General features: G+C 37.7%; 1 long non-coding RNA gene across 1 annotated transcript in view; it reads left to right on the forward strand.

Moving 5' to 3' along the window:
• Positions 1-18,929, forward strand: part of LOC125755528 (uncharacterized) — a 47,575-nt gene extending 28,646 nt beyond the window's left edge. Inside the window, exon 3 of the long non-coding RNA XR_007412230.1 lies at positions 18,714-18,929. This is a non-coding gene — a long non-coding RNA (uncharacterized LOC125755528). The remainder of the gene's footprint in view (positions 1-18,713) is intronic.
• Positions 18,930-24,229: the final 5,300 nt, after the last annotated feature.

Here is a 24,229-nt window from a genome sequence, read left to right on the forward strand (position 1 = left end):
TGGTTGTAACCTAATTACAGAAGTGTTAGTTCCTCAATATTACCATATTGTATTGATTAGTATCAAATTATTCAAGAGGAGAAAATTATACAAAGCTATAGCTACCAAGAGGCAAGATCACTAGAAGCTATCTTAGAGGATTCCTGCCAGAGATTATTTTTAAAATCATTTATGATTATACCCCACAAGTAACAATCAGATGCCACAGTTAGACCTTGATAAGGTTTCTTTCTTAATGGCTTTTCCTACTGCCATTAGCCAGGTTCTGGAGAAAAGACAGGGAAAAGAGCAAGCAAGAAAAGGAAGATAAAGAGTAGGAAGAGAAATGAGAACTTGGGGAAATTTTTTTTTTTTTTAAAAAAGCATGTTGATTTCTGTGTACTTCACTTTCTATCATGCAATTGTATCTATCTGAATCGGCAACATAATGTGTACTACTATAGATGTTAAAGCAGTTTGAACCCCTGAGAAAAGGTGCTGGGACAGAGCTGGCTTAGCAGAATGAAGATGTGTGATGTGAATGCATAATAAGAGTCAGAAATATAAATAGCTGTGAAGAGAACAAGAAATGGCACTTTTATAGAAATCAAAAAAGCATATGACTGAGCTTATTAGGGGTACAGTAACAATGTGTTAGATCACGGGACTACTGGAAAATGAGCTTGTCAAATTGGCATGTGATTTTTTTTTATTGCTTTAATAAATCTCACTTGAAATCCACCTATTTCAATGAGGCCTGACTTATATGAAATAAGAATGCTTAAAATTTATAATGAATTTTATTAACTGCTTTTATATGCATTGTTTTATTTTGCTCTCATACAGCATTCCCTCCTCTCATGATATACAGATTTGTTAAGTCATACCACTATTAAAATTCTTCTTTTGCTCCTCATTCTCTAGAGGTAAAGTCTAGAGTCCTTCACCTAATATACAAAACCATTCATAAGGGACGCCCAGGTGGTTCAGTGGTTGAGCATCTGCCTTCGGCTCAAGGCATGATCCCGGAGTCCAGGGATTGAGTCCCACATCAGGTTCCCTGCGGGGAGTCTGCTTCTCCCTCTGCAGATGTCTCTGCCTCCCTCTGTGTCGTTCATGAATAAATAAAATCTTTAAAAAAATTCATGAGTAGTACATGGCTGCCTTCACCACTCTCTTCTTTCCATCTATACACTTCATTACTTTGTGGTAGGCATTGGAACTACTTATTTCCTGCACTTGCCACTTTTCAGACATCTGTGTATGCTCTAGGTTAGAGTTTCTCAATTTTGGCTCTACTGACATTTAGGATCAGATAACTTTTCTTGTGGATTTGCTGTGCATTGCAAGATGGAAATTAGCATTTCTGGCCTCTTCCCACTAGAGGCCACCAGCAATCCCATAGGGTGTGACAGGTAACAATGTCTCCAGACATTACAAAATGCCTCTTGGGGGGCAAAATCATGCCCCCTTGGGAAACACTGCTCTAGATATTTTTTTCATTCTGTTTTCTCAGTCTGGAAAATGCTAATCTGATTTCTATAATTGACTGACCCCAACGTGTTCACTAGAAGTTGCCTCCACTGGTGGCTGTTACTTTGGAAAACAGTATGGAGGTACCTCAGAAAATTTCAAACAGAACTACCATAAAATCCAGCAATCCCACTTTTGGGTTTATGTCCAAAGTAAATGAAAAGAAGTTTTTGAATTATTTACAATAGCCAAAATAATGTAAATATCCATCAACAGATGAATGGATAAAGAAAATATGGTATATATTCATGAAAGAATATTATTCAGCTGTGAGAAAGAAGTAAATCTTGCCTTCTGTGACAACACAGATAAACTTGAAGGTGTTATGCTAAGTGAAATAAGCCAGACAGAGAAAAACTGCATTGTGTCACTTATATGAGAAATAAAATAAACAAGAGAAGGAAGGAAGGAAGGAAGGAAGGAAGGAAGGAAGGAAGGGAGGGAGGGAGGGAGGGAGGGAGGGAGGGAGGAAGGAAGGAAGGAAGGAAGGAAGGAAGGAAGGAAGGAAGGAAGGAAGGAGGGAAGGAGTCAAATTCAGAAATGGAGACTAAAACAAGTAGTTTCCAGGCGCTGGGGGAGGTGGTGGTAGGAATAGAGAGAGTTAAGTATTAAAAAATAAAGTTACAAATTTTTAACTGGAACATGACTAAACCTGAAGATCTAATGTAAAACATGGTGACTATAGTTGATGACAATGGATTATATAATTAAAAACAAACAAGAGAATACATTATCTCTCTTGGAAAGCTTCTCTCTATTCCCTCCACACTAAGATGCCTTCCTTGGTTCTTGCCTCTGTCTGAGCCCTAAGCACAATACTCAGAAGGATTACTTCCATCTTAATTTCATACACATTAGCTATTTGAAGATTTTACTCAGTCTATACTTTTTCTCCCTTAACTCTAAAATGGGAGTGATAATATGAAATAATTCACAGTATCTGGCACATATTCAATACTCAATATATGTCAATTAACATTACTACCATTGTGACTTTATTACTTGTTTGAGTGAGATGATGGTGAATTCTAGTTCAGTAGATGTTGTAATATGAATTGACAAATTCAAAGTTGATATATTATAGAGATAAATCTAAATAATAACATAATTATTTATTACCATTTCATATTTCTATAGCAACATGCTCACCTTGGAGAAAATCTTTGCTTAATTAAAGGATGATACATATAATTTTGGATATAAATATATAGTCCATGATCCACACTGCTGCTAAACTCAGCCAAAAAGAGAAAATACTCTACTGGAACATGCATTTTCTTTCTCTATTCATCAACCAATATTGTGAGAAGGGCTCAATATGAACTTCTTGAGAGCAAAATATTTACAGAAAGCAGCAAAAAGAAAATATATGTCAAAACAAACATTTAAAATATCCATAAATTGGTGCCCCGTGTTAACACACTAACTAGATCAGTAAAAATACATGCGTGGAACAGCAAAACTGGGTAAACATTCACATAGATGAATTGCTAAAAAAAATATGAAGACTTCATAAAATATATGCTGCTTTAAATACAGGAGAAAGATACAGAATAACTTGTCTTTGTTGAGAATTCAATACCCAGTGACCCTTAAGATAAGTATCCTGTGATTTACTTTGAAATGCACACACACACACACAAAGTTGGATCAATGGAGAGAAGGAGGGGTTAGTGGTTAGTGGATAGTGGTTGGATGGTGCAGTTGACAGAATAATGTCAAACAGTGAATGTTACATTACATGGCAATGAGGTTTTTGCAGATGTCATTAATTTAAGGATCTTAAAATAGGAAGATGATCCTGGGTTATCCTGGGTTCAATATTATTACAAGGGTCCTTAAAAGATGGAAGAATGAAGCAGAAGGTCAGAGAAAGAGATGTGGCAAGGGAAACAGGGATCAGAGTCAGAAAAAAGATTCAAAGATGCCTTGCTTCTGAACTTGCAGGTGGCAGAGAGGGGCCAGGGCCAAAGAATACAGTGGCCCCTAGCAACTAGAAAAGTCAAGGGAACGGGTTTTTCCTTGGTGTCTCCAGAAAATCATATAGTGAGAACCCAGTTCTGCAAACATCCTCATTCCTAGCTGCAGGAAAACTGTTTTAGCTTTCTGACATCCAGCTTTGTCAGATAAAAAATTTGTGTTGTCTAAACACAACCTGTAGTGTTTTATTAAATGTTAAGTGTCAAATACAGGTTATGGGTATAAAGGTCTGGACTCTATACTTCCATTTTAGCTGCGTATTTGAAAATGTTTATTAAAATGTCTGGAAAAAATAAATAAACAAAGGGTTGCACCACAAAAGAAAGAAAAACTGATAGTACATTGTGGAAAACCACTCTTAAATACTGGATTGATCAACAACAATTGATGAAAAAATTGTTTTGGATATAAATTTCTTTTTTTTAATATTTTTTTTAATTTTTATTTATTTATGATAGTCACACAGAGAGAGAGAGAGAGAGAGAGAGAGGCAGAGACACAGGCAGAGGGAGAAGCAGGCCCCATGCAGGGAGCCCGACGTGGGATTCGATCCCGGGTCTCCAGGATCGCGCCCTGGGCCAAAGGCAGGCGCCAAACTGCTGCGCCACCCAGGGATCCCGGATATAAATTTCTATATCGGTTACTCATTTTATTATAGTAATCAGCATTTCCTTCTTGAGTTCATTTCCCTTATTGATATAGAAAAAGTAACAATCACATTTCAGATTGTTAGCATTCAATAAGTACTAACAGAATATAGTGCAATCGAATATACACTTCAACTGGAATTAAATTGTATGTTTGCTGAGTTGAGATGCCCAAATCTGCAAAGTTAATGAAGTTACCATAAGTAGCATAATGTGGATGTGATTCTTTCAGCTGCCAAACATGAGTAAATGCTCCGCATCACTTGCCATCAGGGAAATACAAATCAAAACCACAATGAGATACCACCTCACACCAGTGAGAATGGGGAAAATTAACAGGGCAGGAAACAACAAATGTTGGAGAGGATGTGAAGAAAGGGAAACCCTCTTGCACTGTTGGTGGGAATGTGAACTGGTGCAGCCACTCTGGAAAACTGTGTGGAGGTTCCTCAAAGAGTTAACAATAGATCGGCCCTACGACCCAGCAATTGCACTGCTGGGGATTTACCCCAAAATACAGATGCAGTGAAAAACCAAGACACCTGCACCCCGATTTTTATATCAGCAATGTCCACGATAGCCAAACTGGAAGGAGCCTCGGTGTCCGTCGACAGATGAATGGATAAAGAAGATGTGATCTATGTATACAATGGAATATTACTCAGCCATTAGAAATGACGAACACCCACCATTTGCTTCAACGTGGATGGAACTGGGGGGTATTATGCTGAGTGAAGCAAGTCAGAGAAGGGCAATCATTATATGGTTTCAATCATATGGGCAATATAAGAAATAGTGAAAGGGAAGATAGGAGAAAGGAGGAAAAATGAGTGGGAAAAATTAGAGAGGGTGACAGAACCTGAGAGACCCATAACTCTGGGAAATGAACAAGGGGTAGTAGAAGGGGAGGTGGGAGGGGGGATGGGGTGACTGGGTGACGGGCACTGAGGGGGGCACTTGATGGGATGAGCACTGGGTGTTATGCTATATGTTGGCAAATCGAACTCCAATAAAAAATTTTAAAAATAAAAAGAAATTATGAATTGTTACTTATTTATCGCCTTCTGAAAGGTTCTCATTACTGGTACAATATATGACTCATCACTGTTGAAAATGGAGCAGAGTAGACATTGTTACTTTTTGTCATCTTGGGGATTAGGGACACTCACCAAAATAGATTAGTTTAATTCATTTTTTTAAATATGCATTAGCATATTTTCCAGGCCAATTAGCCCAGTAAATTTTTTTGTATTCTTGAAATAAAAGCTGCATAAAATCTTTGCCCTAGTTTCTACTTGTAAAAAAAAAAAGAAAGAAAGAAAGAAATGTTGATATGCCTCTGTAGCAGATACTTACAATATCCTGCTTCTATTCCCCTGACATAGTGATCTGACTTCCAACTGCCCAAATCTATGCTTTTCCTGCCCTAGGGCTTCCTTTGGCCACCAGAGCCAGCTCTGCTCAGGGCAGGGCTGACTGGAAAGGGCTGGGAATTACAGCCCCCAGAATAAGTCATTACTCAGTGGCAGAGAGTTGGTGGAAAACAGTCTAGCTTCCTATTTCTCAGGTGGAATAGTTCTGCAGCACAGTTGACTCTGATTCTCCATTGGGATTAAGCTCCAGTTGTCTGTAGTGGTAATGCCCTTGATAACACTTCATTAATTGGCTCCGTCCCATCATTTCCCCTACACTCTACTGGTAATTTCTTGGACTTACTTCTCAAAAAAAAAAAAAAAAAAATCCTGCTTTGAGAGCATTCAAATGAAAAAGTTTCCCAGCCTCAGAAAGGAAATAACAATAGAGCATATTTAAAAAATAAATTCTAGAAAGCTTTGTAATATACTGATACATTCTGAAAGGTTTTCTAATTGCCTAAGAATTTACTTCTGTCCAAACAAAGTATTACACAATACCTAGATCTCTGTCCAATGAAACTGAGTTTTAACGTCATCGTCTTCTTGTTACTACTTAAAATCTGTTATCAGCAAACAAAATCCTTTCAACATCCGTCTTGATTTGGCCACTTAACCACATGGCTTGAGCTAACAAAATCCAGTGGAAGAGTTAACTCTGATGGTCTCTCCATCTGACCTTAGTGATTTCAGATGGCAGTGATAGAACATTGCAGACACATCTTAGACCATGGCAGTGGTCTCCCCCTGTGCATTGTATCCTGGCACCCATGACAAGAATCACTGAGATTGATTCCACAAAGTATTTTTTGCTGCCACACAATTGGGAATATAATGATGTTTCTATGTTTTAGCTGTGTGGCCTGTTTCATATAGATGGGCTGTGAAAATCAGAATAATTGAGTTTCACGGTTCTTTTCAGCTTCTGCATATAGAAAATGAAGAAAAAAGAAAAGTCACACTTTCAAATATGCTTGCTAAAGAGGTTTCAACAGTAGAAGTTAAACCTGAAAAAAATAATTGAAGTTTAACAATGGTGAAAATGAACCCAGAGGTGACTGCTAGACTTGATATCAGTTACTGGGTAACTAAGGGTTGCCAATGGCTGAGGAATGGTCGTATGCTTTATTGGGAGTTAATGTGGACCCTGACATGCTCCATCAGAAAATGCTACAGTAGATAGATACAACAGTTACATAGCTAATTCATAATATCCCAAGAGTAGTCACCATCATGATGTGTAGTAGTCACCAAATGATGTCACCTCATTTACCCACCATATTTCTTTAGGTAGATCTTTGAGTTACTTTCTGGCTTTAAATTCATGACCATTGTGACAATAACTGGAACTGTAGTGAATATTGATCATTTCTGTCTCACCGGACACTCATCTCTTCATCTAGGAAGAGGAACTCAGCTTTCCTTTGGCTACACATAGCCCTTTGTGTGTAGACCCATTGGTGGTGGCAACAACAACAAAAATCCATCTATTCCCCTTCCCTGGTCAAGTTTGTGACTCCAACAAGATAGATGAGATTCTACTGGGAAAACACTGGAACATGGAGACCAGAACTGAGATGAGGATAATTTAAGAATAAAAGTAAAAGTAGGAGAAGCTATTCATCCTGGAAGAAGGGCTTGGATAGTATCCTGACTTGATATTCCTCACCAGTCTTCACTATATAAGGGGCCAGACCAGGCTGGCCCTGCTTTCTATTCATCCTGGTTTTCTTTAATTTCACAAGGTCACCCACACATTCAATAGGTCATCAGGGCCATTTCTGTTGTATGAAAATATTTACTCCTAATCATTTATTTTTCCAATACATCACTCGATGTTTCCTTTTATTGAGTCAGTTACTCAGTTTGAAAAAAATCATTTCTCATTTTATTTTTATTATTCTTCTGTTAGGTACCAATATCCTAATTTCTTTTTAAAGTAAGTATTTACTCTGCCAGGCACTGTGATTAGCCATTTTCATGCATCATTTCCCTTGGTTTTCACAAAACCTATAAGGATGTATAGTTTGGTTTTAAAATCTTTTTCTTAATTTATCTGTATTTATTTTCTAGGGAAAGAGAATAATAAAAATGTAGAACATCAACTAATGAAAGAGCTAAAGGCGCATAAGTTGCAAATCATATATATGATATATAAATAGGCGCATATATATGTATGTATTTGTTTCAGGGCTTCTGTTATGTTCTAGATACTGCATAAAAAGTATATTTTCAAACATTACTTAAATGATTGTACTTTACCTTACTCTCCAGATAAGTAAACTGAGACTTAAAAATGGCTTTTAAAATATACTTTTTCTAAGCCCCTATATATTACATAAGCAGGAAGTGGCAAAATGGGGATTTGAACCCAGGTCTGGGTGACTACAAAGCCTACCACTGTTCTTTCCAATTTTTGTGAAAGGGCCTTCTGTAGAAGACCGTATTCTCTAGATATTTATTTTCTTTGGATATGACCATGAGACTTATGTTACATTATTTTACTATAGAACTATTTAAACTTAAGGAAAACAGGAAAGAAGAAACTGTTTATAAATTCTCTATGACCTTTAAAGTAGAAACATCTGTTGGGTTACACTGATCTTGAGTGAACACAGACAGATATTTCAGGTGGATGGACTGTAGATTTTATGTGCATTGTCATTTTACTCTTCGGAAAACTCTTGGAGAAAGCTGTGGGGAATAATTTACTGTATTTTTAATAAAAATAAATGCTATAATGTAATAATATAAAATGACAGTCCTTGATTACATTGCCGGGTGAACCTGGTTCCTGAATTTCTGTTAATAGTGATAAATAATCCCAAGGGAAGCCAGTCCAGGTCCTCACCTTTGAGCAGCTTCCAAAAGCTGAGTAATATATGGATTCATTCTGGGGAATCTACTCAGAAACCTTTAGAGTTGGCTTAAAATATTTTAATATAATGTTATGTAAACAAATACAGACATGGATTCAATTTTTTATTTTTTAAGATTGTATTTATTTATTTACTTATGAGAGACACAGAGAGAGAGAGAGAAAGGCAGAGGCACAGGCAGAGGGAGAAGCAAGCTCTATGCAGGGAGCCCAACATGGGACTCGATCCTGGAGATCCAGGATCACACCCTGAGCTGAAGGCAATGCTAAACTGCTGAGCCACCCAGGCTGCCCCTGGATTCAGTTTTAAATTCCTTATACTTATAGTTTTTATGTAACCAAAAAACAAAGATACATGCAAAAATTAACTACAAACTAAAATACAAACTACTGCACTTCAAATTAATAATATTGATTTAATCCAGGGGAGGATCCTATTTTGCAGAATTCAAATTGCTGTCCATATGAGTATAGTACTAACTGCTGTAATTAGAGGGAATCTTTTTTTAAAGATTTGTCTATTTATTTTGGGGGGCAGGGCAGAGGCAGAGAAACTCAAGCAGACTAAGTGTTGAGCAGCGAGACTGACTCAGGGCTCCATCTCATGACCATGGGACCATGGCCTGAGCTGAAGTCAAGCGTCAGATGCTTAGCCAACTGAGCCACCCAGGTACCCCATAGAGGGACTCTTGAATTTGTTTTGTATTTACTACGCAGCCCTGGGGACAATGCAATTTCCCACCGCTTTTTTCTATTCAAATTCTTGGGCAATTTTAATTCAAATAAGCTGTGAAGTTTTATTTTCAATGAATTTTCAGGATTTTATCATTCTTATAATAACCCTATTATTGAAATTATTTTATTGTTACTGCTTTTAGGCCTCTGAAATTTGACAGAACTATTTGGCAACCAAGAATATCTTAAATAATAAGGGGATTCAGGGTCTTAGTCTGGGTTTTTCCAAAGCCAACCTTGAGACAAAAGCTAATCTATGAATGATTTACTCAGAAATGTGATTTTAGGAAGATAGACTAAGAGTAAATATTTATCCAAAAATATGTTATAGAATTGGCTCCCTCAAGGGAATATTGTTTGCTTGATCCAAAGGAGTTCTAAGAAATCTTCTGGTATGTTTGAGACCATCTAGCACAGGGTTAAAAAGGGAAGTCATTTATCTATTCATTCACCTTCCCAAACCTAGGCATTGTGCATGTGTGATTAGCAAACCCTTCATGGGACACATGTACTCAGTGTCAGAGGATCTTTGGGCAGAAAGTCAGGGGACCTGCTGTGCATTGTGACCGCTCTGTCAGATTACACGTGTGTCAAGCTGCTCAAAGCCTGTGTGAAACTGTCCATGGCAGCAGTAGCTGGGATAAGATAGGAGGCCAACAAGTCTTGAACCCATGCGCAAGATGGTTTCCCGTTCATTCACTGACATCATAGCTAATTTATACATCTTTATATAATTAAAACAATCAGCAGACATTTAAAATTTGTCACTAGACAACACATGGACACCTTATTGAGAAACATTCTTAGCATATCTCATTCATGTATATTTTACACAATCATTCCAGAAGTTTAACTATAGTTCTAAAGATACCTATGCACCAGTTGCTTGACCGATGTTTTGTCAATGCAGGCTCTCAAAAAAGGCATAGAATTTTTCTAAGTAGCTGATTCTTTTAATTCAATTCAACATATTTTATCAAATCCCTCTTTTGTGTATTCTCCTACACTCTGGGAATTCAAACATGATCAAGCCGCAAACACTAGAGGGTCCCTCAGTCTTTTGGGAAAGTGAGAACCTAATTCCCAAATCTTACAGAGTTCTACAGTTGACACATGTTCAAATGTTTTCTACATATAAAGACCATATTTCAGATACACAATTGGCATTCAAAAAACGGATGGCTTAATTTCAAATGTGCAGCAATAACAACAACACAAGTATGTTACTGGAGGGAAAAATAATAGGATTTTCCATAGAATTTCTAGTTGTGGCCCTTGAAATAGTGACAGAATGGAATCATTTCCTTAATCTAATGGCATAGTAAGCCCAAGCATGTCATATAAGGCTAGAGATTGAATGCTGCTCCTGTGCTTAATTCAAGTTAAATTAGATTAGGAGAAATGACACTGTGAGCTTTTACATTCATTCTTAATCCATATTTTCCACATAAAATAACTGATCTTGCAAAAAAAAAAACTCTTTTATTTTTTGCCTTGAAAAATTTTTCTGATATTTGTATTCAAACAAATGTGTCATTCTTTTTAATATTATAAATTCATCCACTGTAAATGAGTCAATAACATTGCTTCTTTATCAAAAAAAGAATGTTTTCTGTCATACTCATGTTGTTTTTGCCAAGGTACAAACAAAGGCATACACATACATAAACATATACATATGCGCGTGCATATATGTGCATGTTTACATACACATAACTATATATGTGTGTAAGACCATTTTTGCAAGTAGTAATAGCTATTAAGGGCAAAATGCTCTTTTAGGTATAATCATCTTTTATACATAATTTCAAAATAATTCGATGGAACTATCCTGCCGTCTGGCAACATTAAAGACTAAATCAAAAGCCTAATGAAGTGTAAGAATATTGAATAAATTAACTCTGTTTATGTTTTCTTTAATATGGATTTGACAGCCAAGTGCTTTCAAATACAGCCATTTGTTCTCACTATGTTACTTTGTACAAATAATATGGTGTTATTGCTATCACTCCATGTTTTTTGATGGCATTTTTTAATGCATAAAATGATCTTGATCAGAACAAACTTCTATGACATTCCAGTCTTAATACTGGAAGTATGACACACACCAAAATGGAACAATTTCATGATTTCTGAGCTGAGAATGGTCACCCATTGAAATGCAGCTTCTACCACAAATACCAATTCTGGCCACCTCTCTTTCAAGAATCTAAAGGTATTTTTCTTACTATTTTGGGGTACTTTGATTTCTGTGTAGTTTTGTTTCTTTCTGTATTTGCTTAAGTTTAAACAAATAAACAAACAAACAAGCAATTAGCCCTTAAAGCTTCATGTCTTAGTCTGCTTGAGCTGTCAAACAAAACACTATAGACTGGGTTATTTTAACAATAAAAAATTATTTTCTCAGAGTTCTAAGGGCTTACAGGTCCAAGATTCAGATGTAAGCCAATTTGATCCCTAGTGAAATCTCTTTCCTGGCCATGTTCCAGCTGTGTCCTCATATGGCAAAGAAAATGGGCTCTGTTGTCTCTTCCTTCTTTGAAGGGCACCACGCCTATCAGGTTAGGGCCTCACCTTCATGATCTCATCTAATCTCTATCACCTGCTCACAGGCCGGGTCTGCAATGCCAATCAACTTGGGGTTAGGGCTTCTGCATATGAATTTGACAGGGAGAGAGGCACAGTTAGGTCCATAAATCTTTCTTTTATTTCTTTTTTTTTTTTTTTTTCTTTTTGAGACAGATTGCATGTGTGAGGGGTTGGGGAGAGACAGAGGGAGAGGGAGTTAATCTTAAGCAGGCTCCATGCCCAGCACAGAGCCTGACTCGGGGCTCGATCTCACAATGGTGAGATCATGACCTGAGTCAAAATCAAAAGTCAGACACTTAACTCAATGAGCCACCCAGGTGCCTCATAGCACTTTATTAAATTTAAACTCTATTTTCTGGGACTCCTGGGTAGCTCAGTGGTTGAGTGTCTGCCTTTGTCTCAGGTCGTGATCCCAGGGTCCTGGGATCAAGTCCCGCACAAGGCTCCCTGCAGAGAGCCTGCTTCTCCCTCTGCCTCTGTCTCTGCCTCTCTCTGTGTGTCTCTCATGAATAAATAAACACAATCTTTTAAAAAATAAAATGAAATTCATTTTCTAATAACTCTGTAATACTTGCCTCCTATATTATTCAATCTATAGTCACACAAGTCTATTTTCCAGAGATCCTTATTTTAGTAACCACTGATAATACTGAGGATGAAGATTTTGGAAACTATCAGGAAGATGCCCTTGAGTAACTACGGTTTATTTGGCACCTCTGGTATGCCAATACTCTGTATCGAATGCCTCATTCAAGCCACAGCACCTCCCCATGACACTTACGTTATTCTGTACATTTTCCAAATAGAGAAAAGTCTTAAGGAGGTTAATGGACTTTTGCATAGTCTGAATCATGATATAATAAATAACTCCTCTCTTAGTGCTCTTTCTTTAATATTTCTGCCGACTCCAGCATGTTTAAAACAAGAAGAGCTCTGGGAACAGTGTTTAGAACTCCCTTTGGGGGAAGGTTGATCTGCTATATTGTTACATTTTTCATCTTCAAGCACATTTTACAAATCATTAGTGCATTTTAAAGATGTAGAAGTATATTATGAAATATAATGCATATTTAATATGAGGGTTTCGACATCCCTGTTTTGTATCCTTTTAATGAATTAGTATGTAAAAAGAAAGGGTGTTGGGGGGATTAGAATTGACTGAGTCTGCTATGTCTAAGGTTTGAACTTTCTCCCAAGAGGCTTTGGTTCTCCCAAGTCTATGCTATAGATGGCTCTCCCTGTGATGTGATGAAGTTAAATCATTTTCAACATCAATATGTGCCTTGAGATAAACTGCTTCCCTTTGTTTTGAGGCAGTAGGACATGGCATGTGGATTATTATTTCCTTGGTGAGATTTTTTTTTTCTTTCACTGGAATGTCTCCAATACTTCATCCTTCAGGAAAAGGAAACTTGACAGCTCATTTTCCATCCCTATATTGCCTACTTCCACCCCTAAAAAGAACAGTTGACAACTCACATTTTACAGAGATAGGATATGGAAACATGGAGCCCACACCTCAGTAGGGAGACCAAGCAAAAACTTTCCAGTGTGGGTGGTATTAATCACAAATGATAATTCAAGGTGGGAAATGGGTCAAGATATTTAGGCCCATTTTGGTATAAAATGAGATTAAAATGATAATGGAATCACGTTAGTACCCAAAACAGAAAATAGATGCTAAGTACTCATTTGTAAAAAGCAACTACTTTTCTCATTTTCCAAAACATAAAGTGCTTCCATGCCCCTCCCTCAATGCAATACTGTGATATGCTATGAAATTCCAGTACTGAGTTAAAATAAGATTTTCTAAAATCCTGGATGCATGAGATTCTGTACTTTCTAATGCAAAAGTTAGCTTTGGGTCCTCGAAATGAAGTGACCCTGCCTCTTGGCTCTGGACCACATACCCAGGACAAAATAACAAACAAGCAAACAAACAAAACCAGGAAACCTCTGTTTCTCAACAGCTGTATGAGTCCACTTCAGCTGTTATAACAAAATAATCATAGACTAGCTGGCTTACACAACAGAAATTTATTTTCTCACAGTTAAGAAGATTGGAAGTCTAAGATCAATGCTCACCCAGTTGAGGACTGGTGAAGTTTCTCTCCTTGGTCTGTGGATGGCTGCCGCCTTCCTGTTGTGTTCTCACATGACCTCTTTGTGCACACATGGAAAGAGCACAGCCTGGCAAGATCTTCGGTGCCGGCTGCTTCTCCTGCTTCTTCTTCTTCTTTTAAGATTTCATTTATTCATGAGAGACACAGAAAGAGCAAGGCAGAGACATAGGCCGAGGGAGAACCAGGCTCCATGCTGGGAGCCTGAGGTAGGACTCGACCCGGGACCCCTGGATCACACCGTAGGCCAAAGGCAGACACTTAACCGCTGAGCCATCCAGGCATCCCAGATCTTCAGTGAGTTCTTATAAGGACACCAATCCTCTTGGTTTAGAGCCTGTCCACACACACACACACACACACACACACACACACACACACACCATTTATAATCTCATTTAACCTTTATTACTTCTTTAGAAGCCTCATCTCCAAAATAGTTGCCCTGGAGGATAGGGCTTCAATGTACAAATTGAGGGTGGGGGGGGGGATACAAGCATTCAGTCCATAAGAACAACCAAAGGTAAAATGCACATCTAGTTAACTTAGGAACCATCTCCTGTATCTGTTCTATCCTTTGTTAGCGTTCTGTACTAGATATGTGTGCACAGACACACACACACACACACACACACACACACAGTTAATTCATTTTCCCAAAGGTGCTGAGCACAGTTATAAATAATTTCATGATGTGTCTGTAGCCACATGGTGATCTATAGACAAAACTACCTCTGTAATCTTAGCCTCTGTGTGGACACTTTGCAATCCTAAACAGCTGTCTCTGTTTCTGTAACCCCATGGAGGTGTAGACAGCTACATTTGTCCTTTTAAGAAGGAAAGAAAATCATCCTTTTTTCTCCCCCTCAAAAGTGTTTACAGCACAGATGCTTCTAATGAAGAGGTTTGTGTTTACGCTCTGTCTAATGGCAGGCAAATATTTGGTTTGTTCAGGAAACCAAAATATGGCTCAAACCCTGAAGTGTGGGAAGGAATTTAGAATAATGATATCAGGCATCTTTCTACACGAGTGTAGTTGGGTTCTAATCCTGGCTCTGGTTTTCATTAATTGGGGGACATTGTTTTAGGTTTCCTGATTCCTCTTTTGTCCCAGTAGGAGCTATCCTCCACATAGCAGCTGGAGCCTGGCTTTTAAAATGTAACCTTCCCTGAGCATAGCTCTTACCTGCTCAGAGGCCTCATGTATCTTCCCACCATACTATGACCAAAGTCCTTAGCACCGTCCTGGGATCCCAGTAGGATCTGGCTTCTGCTTATCTCAACAGCATCCCTAAGACTCTCAATCTGATTAATTGTGCCACAGCCACGCTGGCTGTCCTGCTATCTCTTGAAAGCATTTCTTCTCACCTCTGTTTTTCCCATCTCTCTCTCTCTCTCTCTCTCTCTCTCTCTTATAAATTGCTATTTCCCCAGTGCCTACAATAGTGCCTGGAACCTACAGATATTCAGCTGACTCTGAATAAATGTGGAAATAACACTGTTGCTAATGAAAAGTATCAAAACTGAAGATGCTAGCCTAATTGGGAGTTATTGTCATTATACGTATCCTTTAATTTAAAAGCTTCCTGACTAGCATAGCGGTTACCTTGTCATTTCCAGCTGAAAAAAAAATATTTAAATCATGTTTTTAAATGTGCCTATTATTATTAAGACTCATTAAGTAGAATATAAATGGGAAAATACATAAGGTGAATCTATACTTTTATATACTGTATTTTGGTTATATAAAATTAGATAATATCTCAAGAAAGATTAGATTTTGTTTCAGTGAGGTTCTATATTTATTCCAAGGAGTTCTGCTGAGAACTGGCAGCTGCCATGTAATAAGGGAGAAGTTCAGGTAAGAATTCATCATGGGCAAATCTTTTCGTGTGTTGCTCCCAGAGAAATGGATCAGGATTAGGGGGCAGGACATTTGCACCCCATCATATAGAAGCCATACGCAAAACACTTAGCATTGACATTCAGCTTGGCTGCCATGAGGATTCAGCTAATTGAATTTATCTACAGCCAAGCCTTCCTTTCCCTGGGTAAGAGTGCGGTTCCCTAATCCCCTGGCATTTATAGTTATATTTCTAGGGGTTCTCTAATTCCATAGAATTTCTTCTCCATCTCACTGATACCAGGCTAGCTTTGGATGGAAGACTTATCTTCATTTTCTGAGCACCCTCTGTACCGTTTCTTGATTCTCTCTCTGCCTTTGTCCCACCTGCTCTGAGTCTCAGGAAGCTGATCCATGTGGACTGCACCAATGGGCTCCTCCACCTTCTGCTTTCCTTTTGAGTTGGATCATGCCAAGTGACACCAATGGAATATTAAAGGGAGAGAAAGAGGGAAGAGCTTAATATGTTCCTTCATCCCCTCCCTGCAGGTCACTATTCCTGGTGCTCTCCAGACTCCTGGGAAATATATATATTATTATAAATCTCTTTATAAACCCTCCCACACAAATGTATATATAGACATCCTACTGGTTTTGTTTCTTTGCCAAACTCTGACTAATACACTGACCTAACTTCACATCAGAATCATCCAAAAAACTAAAAAAAATTGCCTCAAAATTTACCTCCAAATTTTCATTTGTGAAAGAAGGGTCCAGGGAGCTACATTATTAAAAAGATCTTCATGTGATTTTCTGCAGGTGATTGTCATAGACCAGAGTAGACCCTGACCAGTTTCTACTCAGTATCTTCCCATTTGGGAAATACTGAGTAGAAAAACAATTACAACTCCCCAGTCCACACAAGCTGAAGTTCTACTCAGCATTCTAGAGGTGTGATCTTATGACAGTTATTTAAATTTTGTACATCAGCATCCTCCTCTAGAAATGATATCAATTATGCTAAAAGCTTTTATATATTGTATTGTTTAATTCATGAAATATGTACCATTTGTTCTAGGGAGAAAAGCATTTCTTGATTCATAGCAAAACATCATGTGATCTAACAAACCGTTGTTGCTTTTTTGCTAGTAATTTTATCATCATTATTATTGAATATAAAGTATTTCTTTTTCATATGTTGATTCATTTAATACTTATTGAGTACTCTTTATATGCCCAGCACTATTCTTGTACTGGGAGCACAATGGTGACCCAGACAGTCACTGTGCCCAGCCCTCATATAACTTATATTCTCATGGGGGAGAAAAATATATACCTAACAAGAAATTCATCTCATCACTTAATGTTAAAGTGTGATAAATGCTGAATAGAAAAAAAAGTAACAAAGTGAAAAGGGTAGAGGTAACAGCAAAATAAGAATTCAGCAGAGACCCAATTGAATCAGGGAATGAGCTACAGAACCTGGTGGGGTGGAAGTCTAGGCTCCCCACTGGTCCTTGTTAGGTCTGGGGTGGGGGGTAGGGCTGCAGGGCTGCAGGGCTGCAGGATCCCCCCCCCCCACGGTTTTTGGCTTGAGGAGAGAAGTTTTTGTCTAAAATTGCCCACCTTGCTAAGATGCCCCTTTCCTAGTCTTTTGGCTAGAAAGAGTAGACATTGCTCAAAAGAAGTGACATGATGGGCATTTCTTTGTTTGCACCTGCTGTGCTTTGGGATGTTGGCTCTTTCAGAACCAAGCCTGGGATATATGGAGGCCAAAAGAAAACCTTAATCCACACAACTGACTTACTCTGCATGATGGCCAGTTATATTTCCAACTGAAAGCATTTTTGTCTTTCTTAATAATAAAAGGCTAGGTGGTGTTCAAGAAGGTGTCTAGATTGGCCAAAGAAATGGGCTGACTGGAAGCTCTGTCTTCTAGAAGTGACTTTAGAGAATCTTTCCCTGATAACAACCCATGATGGGCCACCTTTTTTTTTTTCTTTCCAGTTTTTCATCCTACATTTCTTATGACCCACAAAATTTTTGTCTTCAGCTAATTTGAAAGTCATGATTCTAAACTACCAAGCCATCTTACAGTGGGAGTACGTGATTAAGCTATCTATGGCAGGAGCATCACTGTGTTTCATCCCAGACAGTGTATGAGAGGAAAGTCAAGTATTTCTAAATTCTCATGAAGTATGTCATTATGGATTTGCAAGTCATAGGCTGTGTTGTGTCTCCACTAAATTTGTGTGAGGCCCCTATTAATGTTAGATTTTGAAACCAGCATGTGTCCCAGAGCCCATAGTTTACTGGGACACTGTAAAATCTGCATATTGGGGCTGAGATCATCCAGTTTGATGCTTCCCTGTCACCATAATGACAAAAACACACATCAATTAGAAAACCATGGTCTTTAGCAATCTACATCTCGACATCTTCAATGTTACTTCCCATTTTCTGGAGTCTGTTAAATGCAATTTTTTTCACGCTCACCACATTGGCAACTTTGGAGGGTGATTATGTCTCGCTGCTTTGCTTAACACTGTCAGCCAAATTCTTAATAAGAAAATCTGTCACGTCTTGATAAATCATCTTCTTCTACCACACTGGGTTTCACAGAGCAGCTGGACAACACTTCCACAGCTGCTGCTTCCCATTGCAGAATTCAGTGTTGAACGAAATGATTCCTATGGGTAGTATCCTTTGGGTCTCTTTCAGGATGAAAATACCTTCATTATCTTTACCATTAAAGCAATTCCATGTGGAAACTGAGTGAAATCCACAGAAAACACAGCTGGCTTGAGAGCATCAGTAATACTATTTTTATTAGTAGATATTTTTTTCTGATTATGCACATATTGCAGGGAATTGTTTCCAAATTTGGCAAACCTCACAAAAATCTGGCTTGTTGTAAACCTATCTGTTTTGAAGTAAATGAAAGATGTTGTTGCCTTCAGTGTTAAACTTTATTTCTTTTTCTTTTTCTCTATCCAGGTCAACTTAATCGAGACCAATAAGGTGAATACGGTAAAGGGGAAGCACTGAGCGAATCCTGGAGCTGCTTGTTTTCATCCCCATAGTCTCTCTGGGTCCCACTTCTCTTTCTGAGTTGTTTGGTTTTTGATGAAATGTTTTACACATGCAAGGCTTCCCTTGGGGAACTGATGCCCTCAATCCAACCCAATAATAGAATTTTTAAGTGTGGTTTTATATGACTTTTTACCTTAATTGATAACAGGAAAATAGGTGATTTGAAAAAATGAAAATCTCATACAATTTTAAAGTTATTGCCTTTCTAAGGCCATGCCAATATGTTTCTACAACATTGCTTACAGCATGTCCGTTTCATCATGTGTTGGAGCACAATTATACTAACTAGCTACATGGCTACTCCATTCGGGTGTAAAATATTGAACTGTCTGTGCTGAGAGAATATTTTTGGACACCTACTCTCTTTCCTTTTTAGTTATTAACACTTTGTTTGATAACATGACAATAATATCATGTCACTATCGTTTTACACAAACACACTAAGCAACACACACATAATTAGGATCGAGTGTACTGATGAACAGAGAAGAGTGCTGTAGAGATAGAATCGTGACTTAACCACTGATTCAAATTAAATACCAGCATCCTGTTGCTCAGAAGTCTTCACTTACCTTACTTGAAGAAAAAAAAACAATTATAAGAAGTCCTGAAATCCTGTATATAATGTTTCAGGTCCTACAAAAAAATCTGTAACCCCCATTATCGTTCTGAGAAAATAGAAAGTTCATGTATAGAGTGGGTAGGCATATAGCTGAGGCTCTAATTCAAAGTCATGTGCCAGGTACACTCTGGGTAGCTGTTGGCAAGTTACTTCACTGGGGGCATTCATGAAATTTCAGTAAGATGAAGTGTACATACACAGAGGACAGTTTCTAGCAAAAACTGTGCCCTCAAAATGGTTCTTTTTCCCATGTCTTCCTTCTCGGTTAGGACCAAAATGAGCAGAACTAACCCTACCAAATATTCTCAGAAAGCTGTCAAGGTATCAGTTATGAGAGATATGAGAAACCTCTCTCGTTGCTCTGGGTCATTGTAAGACAGACAAAGCCTTCTCAATATTAATATGTGGGGCGTTAGCCTGGGTGGCTCAGCGGTTTAGCACCACCTTTCACCCAGGTTGTGATCCTGGAGACCCCGGATGAAGTCCCATATAGGGCTCCCTGCGTGGAGCCTGCTTCTCCCTCTGCCTGTATCTCTGCCTTTCTCTCTTTGTCTCTCATGAATAGATAAATAAAATCTTTAAAAAAATGTGGGGAAGCAAGTCCTTCAGCATAGTGGGTAGTCCAGACATGCAGAAATCACAATAGAAATTGCCAACATGTGAACCCATTCAGAAATGCTAGATTAACTTTGTACCTCAGTGAAATTTCATCATTTTAGCCGAAAGATACTAAGAAAAGTTTTTGGAAGAAGGAAGCCGGAGGGAGGTAGGTGTTTGTTTTTAGGTAGAAAGAAATGAGTCAAAGAATATTCTAAAAGCAGGACTAAAGGAATGAAATTTTATGTGTGCATCTGCAGTTCCTTGGTGGTCCCCAATCTTGGGGAAAAAAGTTATTTTTGTAAGCCAAGATAATCTGAAACAGATTATAGGGAAATCCATCAGAAAAATAAATACAGAGTGTCTAGTATGACGTGAGGATGTCCATTAGTGTAGCTGCAGTGCAAATATGGTGAAAGAATTGTTTGTTTTTTTGTAATTTTGCACAGTTGTGTTTTTGTCTAGCTTGATCAATGCTACTCTTGTATCCCAAATCTCCCTTTCTTTGCCTTCCTTGTGAGTCACTGACCATATGGCTCCAGCTCCCAGTCTAGCTGCTGAGGGGGAAGGAAAAAAAATAGTCTCGATAAACATGCAGACCATTCTGAGTATGAGGTTGACATGGCTGATTCCGCCGCACAGCCTCAAGAGAACTGGCACATTGACTCTCTTTCATTAAAGGCCAAGTGTACCCTATTCTTATCTAGGCACTGAGTTCATCTGCGGGGTCCTTCAAAACCAAATTCAGATTTCTTACTATTTTATTTACAGTGCATGCATAAAAGCCACTATGATTTTTATGTTAGGAGAAGACATTTGTGTGTTTGGGGAATCTATGACTCTATGTTTAACTCTGTTAAATAAATTTAGGGGGCATTAAACAATTTTGTAAATATTTTTGTAACTCTTTTTCTGACGATTTTGCAAGGCAAATTGCATATATTGCGGTACTTATTCCCTCTACCAAGAATGTTGACTTGCTATCTCAGTGGTTATTCTTTATATCTAAATATTGGAAAGAGCATTAAAAATTAAAAGGACATTTTAAATAATGAGTAGAATATAGCGTCGGTATTATGTAGACTACTGTAGGTCTACCCAAGTTTTCTCCTCAAACCTTTGCTGCTGTTTGTAATTTAGTAAATTTAAGTAAGAATATTTACATTATAACTATTTTAAAACTCCAGTTATAAAATTTGGCCAAATGGAGGGCAATCTTTGTTCCGGAAAACTAGTTTTTGAAGTGTCCAATGAGAGAAATTTTAAAAATGGTGCTTTCAATCTCTTCCTGAACTTTGTTGAACTTCAAACAACCAAAGAACAGGAGTTACATTTTATTTATTTATTTATTTTTAGGAGTTATATTTTAAAGACAAAAGAAGCAATAGCCCTCTGAATTCAAATTTTCCTCTATATGTTTTTGCTATCAAATAATATGTTGTATAGTAATTTTTTTTTTTAGAAAGAGAGAAAGAGAGCTTGAGCCTGGTGGAAGAGGCAGAGGGAGAAGAGAATTTTTTAAATAAATTTACTTTTTTTTGAGAGAGAGAGAAAGAGAGAGAGCACACACCTAGGTAGAAGGGGAGTGACAGAGAAAGAGTCTTAAGCAAACTCCACACTCAGCACGGAGCCAGAAGTGGGACTCCACCTCAAGATCCTGAGATCATGACCGGAGTCTAGATCGAAAGTCAGATGCTCGACCACTTGAGACATCCAAGCACCCCTATATAGTGAAATTTTTTGAGTATTTAGATTTTTTTCAGTTTGCTCTTGGTAAATTTCTTGGAGCAAAAGTAACATTTTGATTCTTTGTATAGTAAAATGTATCAAGATTTTCACCTGCCTCTTTGCTTTGAATCACAATTAGGGAGTTCCACACTCCTAGGTTATAGAAAAATGCATTCATGTTTTCTTCCAGCATTTTGTTTGTTTGGTTATTTGTTTTGTTTTGGTTCTGCTTTATTTTATTTTATTTTTTAAAGATTCATTTATTTATTTGAGAGAGAAAGAGAGCACACACATGGAGTGAGGAGTGTGGAGGGAGAGAGAGAATCCTTAAGCAGACTCCCTGCTGAGTGCAGAGCCCAACTTGGGGCCTGGACCCAGGACCCTGAGATCACGACCTGAGTTGAAATCCTGAGCCGACCACTTAATCAACTGAGCCACTCAGGTGCCTCTGGTGTGGTTTTAACTTTAGATATTCAATACAACTGGAATTTATTCTGATAATACTGTGTGAAATTTGAAACCAGTTTTATTAACTTCCAAGCCATTCACATTATTACAATACCCTTTATTGAAAAAAAAAAATCCTTTTACCTAGTGGCTCAGTCAGTTGAGTTTCTACTTTAGGATCATGTCATGGTCTTGGGGTCCTGGGATCAGCCCTACATGGGGGAAGTCCCTGCTCATTGGGGAGTCTGCTTCTCCCTCTGCATCTCCCTCCTGCTTATGCATGTGCTCTCTCTCTCTGTCAAATAAATAAGTAAAATCTTAAAAAAAAAAATCCCTATACCCCAGCAGTTTGAGATTGTATCTTCAGTAAATATGAAGTTGTCATCTCTCCATGAATCTATTTCAGGTCTTTCTGTTTTGTATTGCAGGGAAGGTAAAATGTGCCTTCACCCTCCTAGTGTCTAGCTGCGACTGACAGGACAAATTAACCAGGAGAAAAACATACGAATATTATTTACAGGTACATGGGACCCCCTCACAAGAAAAATGAAGACCCAAAAAAGTGACTAAGCCTAAGTTATTACATTCTAGCTTGAACAAAGAGAAGAAAATATGGAAAAGTAACTTAAACATAGAGTGAGATAAAGGGAAGCGAAGAGTCATTTTATCAAATTTCTGTTGGCAAAGATTTTCTCAGTCTCTATGGGTCATCTCAAGTGCCAAGAATGTTTCTTCCTCTTGATAGAAGAAAGATGCTTTTCACATGGAAATTTTATCTCCTTTGTAGTATTTGCAGTGTTTCAAGTGCCTTTGACTCAAAATAATCAATATGACAAAGTGGCATATTTTGGGATGCATATCCTGAATTCCTTCAATAGCATTCATCTGTTTACGCCCCAGGAAAACTAGTGAGCCAAGCAGCCCTGCCAAATCTCACTGCTACCCTCACGAAACTTATAGTCAAGATAGGCATATAAATAAATCATATATTAGAGCTTTCCTGAATGCTAGAATTATATAGAGATATTTTGTAATATCCTATGTCCTTGCAATTACACAGGTGACTACCTGAGTCATAAAGTAGAAATGTGAATATTTATCACCTGAAGGATATCCTATTTGGCTTAAGTTATTAAAAAATAAATGAATAAACTACTCAATCTACAAGTTTGTTGGCTCTCATCGAATTGTATTCCAAAATTTGGGAATTGGGGAAATACACATGGCTGGTCTGCATTCTATTGTACTCTTATGTTCCTAATTAATAAATATATCTTGTAATGTGTTTCTTTTAGAGATAATATAATATATTTTTAAATTGCTATTGTTCATATATTTAAAGAACATTGCATGCATGCAATACATTTGATGGGATAATTTCTAAAATGTCTAATTTTTTGCATATGTGGCTTCCAGAATTCCTGTTATTGCCTATTCCTTCTTTGTTGACTCAGTATTACCATAATTCCCCATCAACCTTCCCCTGCATTTTCATTTCATTTGATAAAACATAAATATGCATGTGCATGTACATATGTATAAGTACACACACTTGCATTTGTATATAAAATATATATAAAATGCACATGTGCATGACATATTTTTATTATAGTAATTTCATAATGACAATAGAGAGGATCCATATGAGTCACCATTTCAGCTCTTATTTCTGTTTGTCCTGACTTCTCTTGCTTGACTCGGTTGTAAGTGGTAAGAATCCATGAATTTCAGATTTACCTCCTTGCTTCCTCATAAACACACACACACACACACACACACACACACACACACACACACGTTATCCTGGGCACCATGCTCTGAGTCATTAAAAATAAATAGAAACACTTTGGGAATACTTCACTTTGGGAATACTTCATGTACTGGGAGTTATCTATTGCCTCTAGTCTGTGTCCTCTGGGATCTAATGCTGTGTGAGTTTCTGTTTTTTTTTTTTTTTTTTAAGATTTATTTTCTTTTTGAGAGAGAGAGAGAATGAGTTGGGAGGGGCAGAGGCTTCTTTTAAAAA

This window comes from Canis lupus, chromosome 8 (assembly GCF_003254725.2).
Source record: "Canis lupus dingo isolate Sandy chromosome 8, ASM325472v2, whole genome shotgun sequence".
Lineage (NCBI taxonomy): Eukaryota > Metazoa > Chordata > Mammalia > Carnivora > Canidae > Canis > Canis lupus.